Source organism: Corvus kubaryi, unplaced genomic scaffold, assembly GCF_017639235.1.
Source record: "Corvus kubaryi isolate FWS band 111438036 unplaced genomic scaffold, C.kubaryi_AGA036_p1.0 split3-73, whole genome shotgun sequence".
Lineage (NCBI taxonomy): Eukaryota > Metazoa > Chordata > Aves > Passeriformes > Corvidae > Corvus > Corvus kubaryi.
The window spans coordinates 36,344,316-36,353,103 of record NW_024582091.1 but is presented as its reverse complement, the minus strand read 5'-3'; positions in this window follow the sequence as shown (position 1 = coordinate 36,353,103).

Sequence of the window (8,788 nt, the reverse complement as noted above, 5' to 3'; positions counted from 1 at the left end):
CATTGGCTTATTGCACGTTTTTGTGAGAGGTGAGAGTAATGAGTCTATGCTTTAAATCCATCTGGAGTTTATATCCAAATTCCCTCTTACTCTGATAACTCAGTATTTATTACAGTCTTAACAGACCTCCTGTTCTGTGGCTTCTTCCTGAAAGATCATGAGTCTACATAATGTTGCTGTCAGGGGGATGTTCTCCTCCTCTACCTCTGTTACTCTCAGCCCTTTCCTAGCTCACTCTTTGGGACTGCACTTATCGTTTTCCCATAGGACAGCATTTAATTGCTCCTTGATTGACCTTTTGCCTTGTCCCAACAACTTTGCCCCTGAGGTCATTTTACCAATTCATTATTCTTGGTGGTGGAGAAAAAACGTCCTTCTTAATGTCTAAGTTTCTCTCCCTATTATTGCAGAGTTAATCACAGGAGAATGATTTAGAGTTATTTATCACCACCTTTTAAATACTGGGTAGCAAAGTGTTCCCTGAAAATAATGGCTTGAGAATCCCTTCACTACTTTCTGCTTAGAAACTCTATCTTTCATATCCAGAAATAGGTTGAACATGATTTTTGAACAGAGACTTGAATATTGTGCTGGATCATTCACACTTTCCATCATCCCTATTTGCACCGTTTGCTGTAAAAGCAACAGGGTAGTAGAACCAATTCTAATCTGTGATCTTTGCATAAAAAATAATTGTGCTTTGCGGGACAACACATTTTAAAAGGTTCAGAAAACCTGCTAATCAATCACACAGAGGACTAATGCTTATAAGCACTCTGCTGAAATCAGGTGATGCTGATAAACATACTCTAAGAATGTTTATTAACAAGCCATTAAGGAAAAAAATAGTCCTGGCTATGGAAATCATTTAATCATTTCCACATGAGTTATTCTCCATAAAGCCAGAGTCACCTATCTTCCCTTTTCATACACTCCGATCCTGTCCCCTAGCTTTGGGGTTTGGGGGGGAATTACACTGGTTTGCTGTTCCAGTGGTCCACTAATCCTTCAATGAGACATTCATAAAAGAAGCATGGAACATTAAGTGTGGTCAGAGCAAACTACCGGCAATGTTTATGAATTTTATGTGCAGTCTGTTTTGTCCAGCGCTAATGTTCATTTGTCTGGTGGGTTGGCATCAGGTCTTTCATTTGAGGGAGTTTCTTCTAACTTGGCTCATTTGTGCAGCTTTCCTTTTACAAATAGTCACTTGTCGGAAGTTTCAAGGCAGTATTTGTAAAAGATCTTCAAAATAATGACAAATGGTTAAAATGAGCATTAAAAAATAAATAAATTCAGTAACTATTTATCAAGATTACAAACTAGAAGTGCATTTCCTCCAGCTAATATGTGGAACACTTCACCCTGGCATAGATAAATCATGAATCAGCCAAGGGGTTAGTTAGGGCTTCCAGTTTCTATTAGGTCATCTTACTAAAGTCTGGATTTCTGAAGAAGTAAGGGTTCAGGGGTTATTTCTTTTTTAAGTTTTAATAATTAACTCTGGGGATGCATAAAGCAGCAGGAAAAAGTGTATTTTAACTTGTATCCCAGCAAAACAGAATCTGAAACTGTTCTTACAGACTATTTTCTCTCTTATGTTGAGAAAAATAGAAGACCCAGAAAAAGAAAGGAAGAAGCATTTCTCTCAAGTGCAGGGCTACAATCTGTAAGAAAAAGCCTTTCCTGTGAGCAAGTGAAGGGGGTGGAGATTTGCACTAAAATAAACAACAAAGTCGGGTCTTGTGTTGGATGTACTGACAAGGTTGCAGTTTAAAATGTTTCATCCCGAGTATCCAGTGTCTCCCTGAAGGACGTGCAGTAGGAGGAAGTGTGAGGTTAAGAATTCAGGGAGATTGGATAGATAGTCGAAAGACTTGGGTAGACAATCTGAAATTCATTACGAGAGTGTATCCAGGGGGTCACCACAAACGTCCTATAAACATCAGTGAACTTTTCTGCAATCCAGAGCTCCAGGAGCAAGTGTGGTGAGCCATGAGATAGCTCCTCCTGTGCACATATATACCCAGGGGGACAAAGAAGGAGATAATGATAGGTGCTCTCTGAAGGGATTAGAAATATAGGTTTCTAATCTATTTTTAAATGTCTCCAAACTGACCAGCAAATATGATCTTTCCAAATGTTGAGCGCATTCTTTAAATTATGCCTCTACTTGGTCAGCCTCATGAATACCCCTCAAGATGAATAATCAACACTGAAATGTCTACACATTTCCTGGTAATCCAGCAGAAATGCACATCTATGCACACTGATACCCTTTTAATGATTAGGAGTGAGGGAAAACACATGAATTCAAAGAAATAGAAAACCTGGAGTGAAAGAAGGGTCATAGTAAAAAGTCAAAGCGAAATGATTTTGCACTTCAGTAAATGCTTTGATTACCGTGTCCTATCCTATTCAGAAGGATTTGCAGAGTGTCTCAGTGAAAAATGAATTAAGTGCCTTAAGATCTTACAGTGAGGCTACCCAGTGGTATAAGCAGACATCCTCTCAAGTAACAGAGTTTATGTGCAAATCCTGGATTGAGCATATGTGACATCTTTGATTCTGAACACCTGCCTCAGCTTCCTTTCAAAGAGTTTTGGGTGGTTCAACTTTCTCTGGCCATTTTTTGTAACATTTTTCATTTGCATAAGCATGCTTCAAGTTTAAAAAACCAGTTATGACTCAGTGTTGTAGTGGCAAAGGAAATATAAATGGAAGAAATATATATTAAAAATGTTCTGTAGTCCACGTTGCACATAAGCCTCAAACCACTGAGCTTTAACCTTGAAGAACTTTGCATAAAATTAATTCTGCCAAGTGCAGTGGGACAACTTAATCTCTGAATATGGTGTAAAATGTTTAGCACGTGTGTAAGTGATTGTGGGGTTTGGGTCTAATATCAGAAACCTTTTCTGCACCAACAAACCTGAAAAACTGTAATGGAAAATAAGTTCACATTGCATTTCCTCAGGTCTGAATTGCATGCCACTTTGATTGTTCCTCTTGCAATAGTCTGCCAATTTGTTGTAATCTTGTACAGACTTTTCATCTGAAAGTTCGGTTTTGCAAGTACAAGATGTGGGAGCTAAGATGATATATTGAAGCATATAAGTAATCAGGAAAAAATGCAGTTCAGCCCATGTATTCTTTGGAAATATGTATAAATATTTACAAATTATGGCGTTAAATCCAGCTCATTTTGTAAATGAAGGGATATTCTGCTTTTTTATGGGAAACATCAAAATCCAGGAAGCATGGGAGAATAAGACATAAAGTCTTTTCCAAGGGACATTCATAAACTCTCATAAAATCAAACATCATGCAGACTGCAACCTTTCTCCTATTTTCATTGTGTGCACGCCTACGCATCCGTGCATTTGTGGAAGCAACTTTCATACAAGAACTTTTTTTTCTTTTTTGCATGTACCAATTACTTTGTAAACAACTTAAAGAGATTGGTGAGGGACTGCTCTGTAAAAATGATAGCACATCTGCAGCACAGGCAGTTAAAGTCAACAATTAATTAATTGTTAAGGGCTCTGTTCATCCAAACGTTTGGCTCTGTATTTACTGGATGATTCATGGCTTGTGATCCCTAGTTTCCAGAGAACTCAGCCTGATCCTCCACTTCAACCCTTCCCCTGCTCCCCGTTTCACCCTTCCCTGCCCACACCCAACTGCAGAGAGGCACAAACACGTTCCTTACAGAGTAACAGCACTTTATGGCAAGCAGCTCACCCAGAACTCCACCCACCAAGTGTGTTCAGCAACCACAGGCACTGCTCTGCTGAAGCCTATGAGACAGAGAGCCCTCCTTGCCTGGTGTCAGTAATTCACTGATAGACGGGTATTTACAAAACAAGGCATCCACAGAAGCACATGCAGTCATCTTTTGTGTAGCTGGTTTTTGGTAGGTCACACTTTAATCCCTCAGTGTAATGCATTGTCTGCCGATTGTAGCAAACAGATTTTATATCAGCCTGAATGAAGTTGTGCAGTGCTGTGGTCAAGAGAGTCTCTGGCAGTCTGGGGGGCACTTTATGTCCCAGCTTGGTTCTGAGCCTCCAGATAAGAGATGTCATAGTGATTTGCTTGAGTTACCTCCCAGGGAAAGATCTACTATCTTCTAGTGTATGTAGGACAAACAGAGAGCATTATGTTTATGGTGAACCAAATACATAATAGTCAGGGTCCAAAATCTGTAGTTCCTAGGTAAATTCTTAGGGGAAGATGTTCCTTAAGTAAGGAGTGCCAAAAAATTGCAGTAAGAATAGATAAAACATTATTTGTTCATTAATATTTTTATTATTACTAACTTGCAAAGCTCCCCTGGAGTATAACAGCAGAACATTAAACATGTCTAGCAAAATAACAAGTACCTATCACTGAATAATCAAAATTGTCACTGAAGAAACAAAATGTAAAACCATAAACAAGCCTTGAACAAACAAGAAATAATCAATGCATGATGATAAAGGGAACCAAAACATCTGGCATCTTTACCAGAAAGCATCTACAGATGTGTTCTGATGTATGATAAGAAGAAATAACATTTCAGAGTCACAGGCCCTCAGTGAGGCTCCTGCCTTCCAGTGTGGTTAAGTCACAGGGAGGTGTAGCCAGTTTTGCTCCCGCTGTGGGTCTCAACAGACCTCCTGGTGAATTGTTCAGATTTCTGAGAGCTATTTCTGGTGTGTGGGACAGAATCTGATCCAATTTCACAAATGAAGTGACAAAAGGAAAGCTGTGCTGTTTGCTGCTTCCTTGAGGCACTCCCTTCGTTCTCAGATCCAGGCTGCTTCTAAAAGCAGCCATATGACAGAGCCCAAACTTCACCTGAGTAATCCAGTTTAGACATCACTGATGGGCAGGGACTCATTGTTTTGGTATATCTTTTAATCTTGAATTCCTGAAAGGGACAGGGAGTCTAGTGAAAAGACAGATTAGTACTATTTTGTACTTTCTTACCCTTTCTTCAGATATAGTCTTTCAGGCTCATCTTGCAATGTACAGCTGGTTTACAGATAACCTGAACATCCCCAGGTAATGGCCAGCTGCCGTTAATCCAGGCATTTTACTGGAAGATTCCGTAACTTAGCAATAGTCACTTCATAAGGCATGACCTAAATTCATAATCTAATTGCTTCAGAATCAGATAACAGGTTGGTAGGTGAGAATTCACTGCAATTATATTAAAAAAAAACTCAGGAAAAAAAAAAAGGTAAGACATCTTGTTTAATTCATGAGACACTGCTAGAGCTGACTGTGGTTGTTCTACCTTTTCCACTGTATCTGCACAGTTTTCCTTATGGCAGGACACACAAGAAGTCACTTTAAAATAAAAAAATACCTGGCTGACTGCTGAAAAGATCATTTGTCAAGAGAAGAATGCTGTGGCGGGAAACTCTGACCTCTAAACCTGCAACAACAACAAAAGCCAGTGTTTTAAAAAGTTATTTTGAAGCCTAAATAAACCTTGACAGACTCCCCTTAAACTTCTTTTACAGTGATTAATTTCCAGCTAGGGAAATATTGACTCTAAGAGAAAATGAAAATATTTCCATCTTCTTTCTAACACTGCATTATAAGATCATTTGACCTACTAGATAGAGTGGAAAATCACTATCTGTCTTAATGTTATTAGATGGATCAGGTTTCACATCTCTCTCCCTCTGTTTTCCTTTGGTTCCCCTGTATCAGCATGTTGTCTTCCCATCTCCATCCCCTTCAGTCTGGCTTCAGGAGGCAGAGCCCTTGGTGCTTATGGGCAGGGTGGCTGCCTTTTTTGTGGGATGATTGTAAACATACAGGGGGCAGTCAAAGGCTCATGGAAGGCCATGAGGAAAAAACCCACCTTGCCCAAAATATTAAATGTACATGGTTACTCACTTTTGTTCTGATTATATTTCCTCTCCCTGTGTGGAGGAGTTGTCCTTTTCAAGAATCAGAGCCATTTGTTACATCACCCACACACCCTCCCCATTTCCACACAGACACAGAACTCCTCTTATGGGTTTGGCTAGATGCTGTAAATGCCATAGGAATCTTCCAGAGGGCTTTTGATCATAATGCCTATGCATGTATGTATACTGCAGCCTCAAATTTATTAGAAGGGTAAATAAGTTGTAGTAACAAGCTCCAAAAAAATTCCTTTTTAACTGCCACTGATACCTTTAGATGTGACATGCACCCAAAGAATTGCATGGCAATACTGCCTCCATCCTATTCAGCTGGGCTCTAAAGTGCATTTGCTGTCCTCTAAAAAAGTGAGGGCAGAGGGAGCAGGGTGCACCAGCTGGAGAGCGATAGGAGTTGTGGCAGAAAATCTCCATTGTTTGTTGTATGTCCCACTGAAAGTTTTCTTCATGAGTGAACTTACACTATATTTCCTACAGTGGCTAAAGTCACTGCTCCAAAAACTTTGGCAGCCTTTGTGCATATCCTATTACTTGCTTGGCTTCAGGGACAGCAGGACATAGAACACCTTCTAGAAGAAAAAAAAAAATGTTTGATCCTAGTTGTTTCTAACAGAATTAGCCAATTCAAACAAGATGAATAATAATAATAATAAAAAAAATCTAGCTCAGATCTCTGTGTCAAAAGAGACATAGAGGAAACATCAGTCAACCCCATGGAATATCCTTCAAAGTGTCCTTGGAAGGATATGAGTTGCCCGTAGTTCATTACTTTAGGAAAAGTGGCTGTAAACTACTGTGTGCCACGGCCCTGAGGATTTGCCTTGCCATGCTTCCTTCCTGCAGCAAACTTCTGATGGAAAGAATTATTTGGTTTTGTATGAATCAGGAGAAAAACTGAACTTAGAGATCTTGTTGAGGTAGAAGATTGTAGTGCTCAGTAGAAAGTACTTGCATAATACATTCACCCCCTCCACAGCACCCAAAATTAGCACCCAATTGAATTCATGTGTAGGTAAGTTCAAAGAAAAATAAATATTCTTCTGGTAGAGAATCCTTACACAGGGTGAGGTGCTGAGTCCTTTTCACAGCAAGGCTTCTCGATGCTCACTTCTTCACGGATTCAGGTCATTAAGATAGGTCCTAATTTATGAGATCTTTCCTTTGCAGGACTTTTTTATTGGGCTCCAATGTAACAGCCTGTTCCTAGGCACTCTCACCCAAAATAAGTGATTAAATTGCATGATTCTGGCTCTTTTAAAATATTTTCCTGTGATTTTCTGTGGATTATAATGGCACATTTGCTGTATTTCTGTCATGACTTAAAATGCTTAGCCAAAGGAACAATCTTTGCAATCTGAAGTATTTGAATTTAAAGTTGCAACTATCAGCCAAAAGGTGAACAGCCAAAGCCTGCATTACTGAGAACTTCTTGGTCCATTGATTGCAGTGCTCCTGTGCCAATTTACAGACAATAGTCCATAGGTGCCAAATCAGTTAAGGAAAAGCTGAATGAAATTAAAAGTTTACACGTTCCTGACATATAAATATACTTTAAAAATCAGCCAACAGCTTCTGATGATTTGGCTGTACTCTGCATAAGGATATGTACATGAAGAGTTAATGCACTTGTCAAGACTGAGTAAATATTTGTTTATAATTGCACATAGGCCCCAAGCCAAGTATTTTTTAGGTCCATTAGCCAGACTAAGTCTACAGCAGAAATGTTGAGTAGGACCGTGCTTCTTGTCTTATCCCTCCACTTCCACAGTGCTCATTTCCCTCACTTTGAGGTTCCCCAAAGGTTGTTTCAGGAGAAGATTCTCTTCTCTTCTCTTGAATTCTTATAAGTTTCAGGTGGCAGCTGCCATCATTTTCCTTTGAAGACAGAAGTAGTCAAGCCCCAAAGAAAGCACTGTTAGTGCTAGAATCTGGCCTGACCTCCGTAAGTGGCAGTAGACAAAATCTCTTCTGCCACCAGCTGTCACTCCACCAGCTTTCAGTATTTGAAGCCTTGCATGAATGTGAACTTCTAATACCTTTCATGAACCAGACACTGCAAGAGCCTTTCAGATCTCATCTTGACTCACTTTAAATATTTCCCATTCACTTTTACAAGAATAAATATGGGTTCTTTTCTTAGTGAGTTTTCCTCTTTTCTCTGGAAGGGACCAGAGACTTCTACAGGAGATTGGGCTAGCACCTACTGCTCTGCAATGGATTGTCCCAGTACACCTCATGTTTGCCCTAACATGGATTAGCTAGGGGCAGAAATGTTTTACCCAGAACCAATTACCACAGAGTCATCTGTTTTCTGGGGTAGGGTTTCCCCGTAAGATGTAAAACTCCCTGGCAATACTGTGCCTTAGTGCTTCTTTCAAGATGAGACAGAGATGAATAAGGGCAGGGAGGTCTTGCCAAATTGTACAGGCAATCTGAAAGGAAAAGGAGTTTCATTTGTGATAAGGAAATTAGGGCATGTCTGCTACAACTTAGCACTCTGCCTAGTTAGAGAGGGGAGCAAGGACTGGTTAAACCAGAAGGAAAAATGAGTATGAGGAAATACTCAGAGCCGGATGCTGAGCTGGCAGAAACCAGCAGAGGTTCACTGGAAGAAACTGGTTGATTTATATCAAGCTTGGATGCACAATTAGGATGGAGTTTTCAGAGCTGAGATTTACTATTGAAAACTGTCAGTTTTGTGGGGGCAGGGGGAAGAAGGCCTGCCAAATAATTCGCCGAAGAAGATGGGATAACTTGTGCTCTGAGCAGAGCCAAACTACGCACATGTTCAGCAGTTTCAGATGAGCCACATTCTGGAGCTCTACATCTCCCACTTGCAAACATCAAAATGCAGAAATGATGCT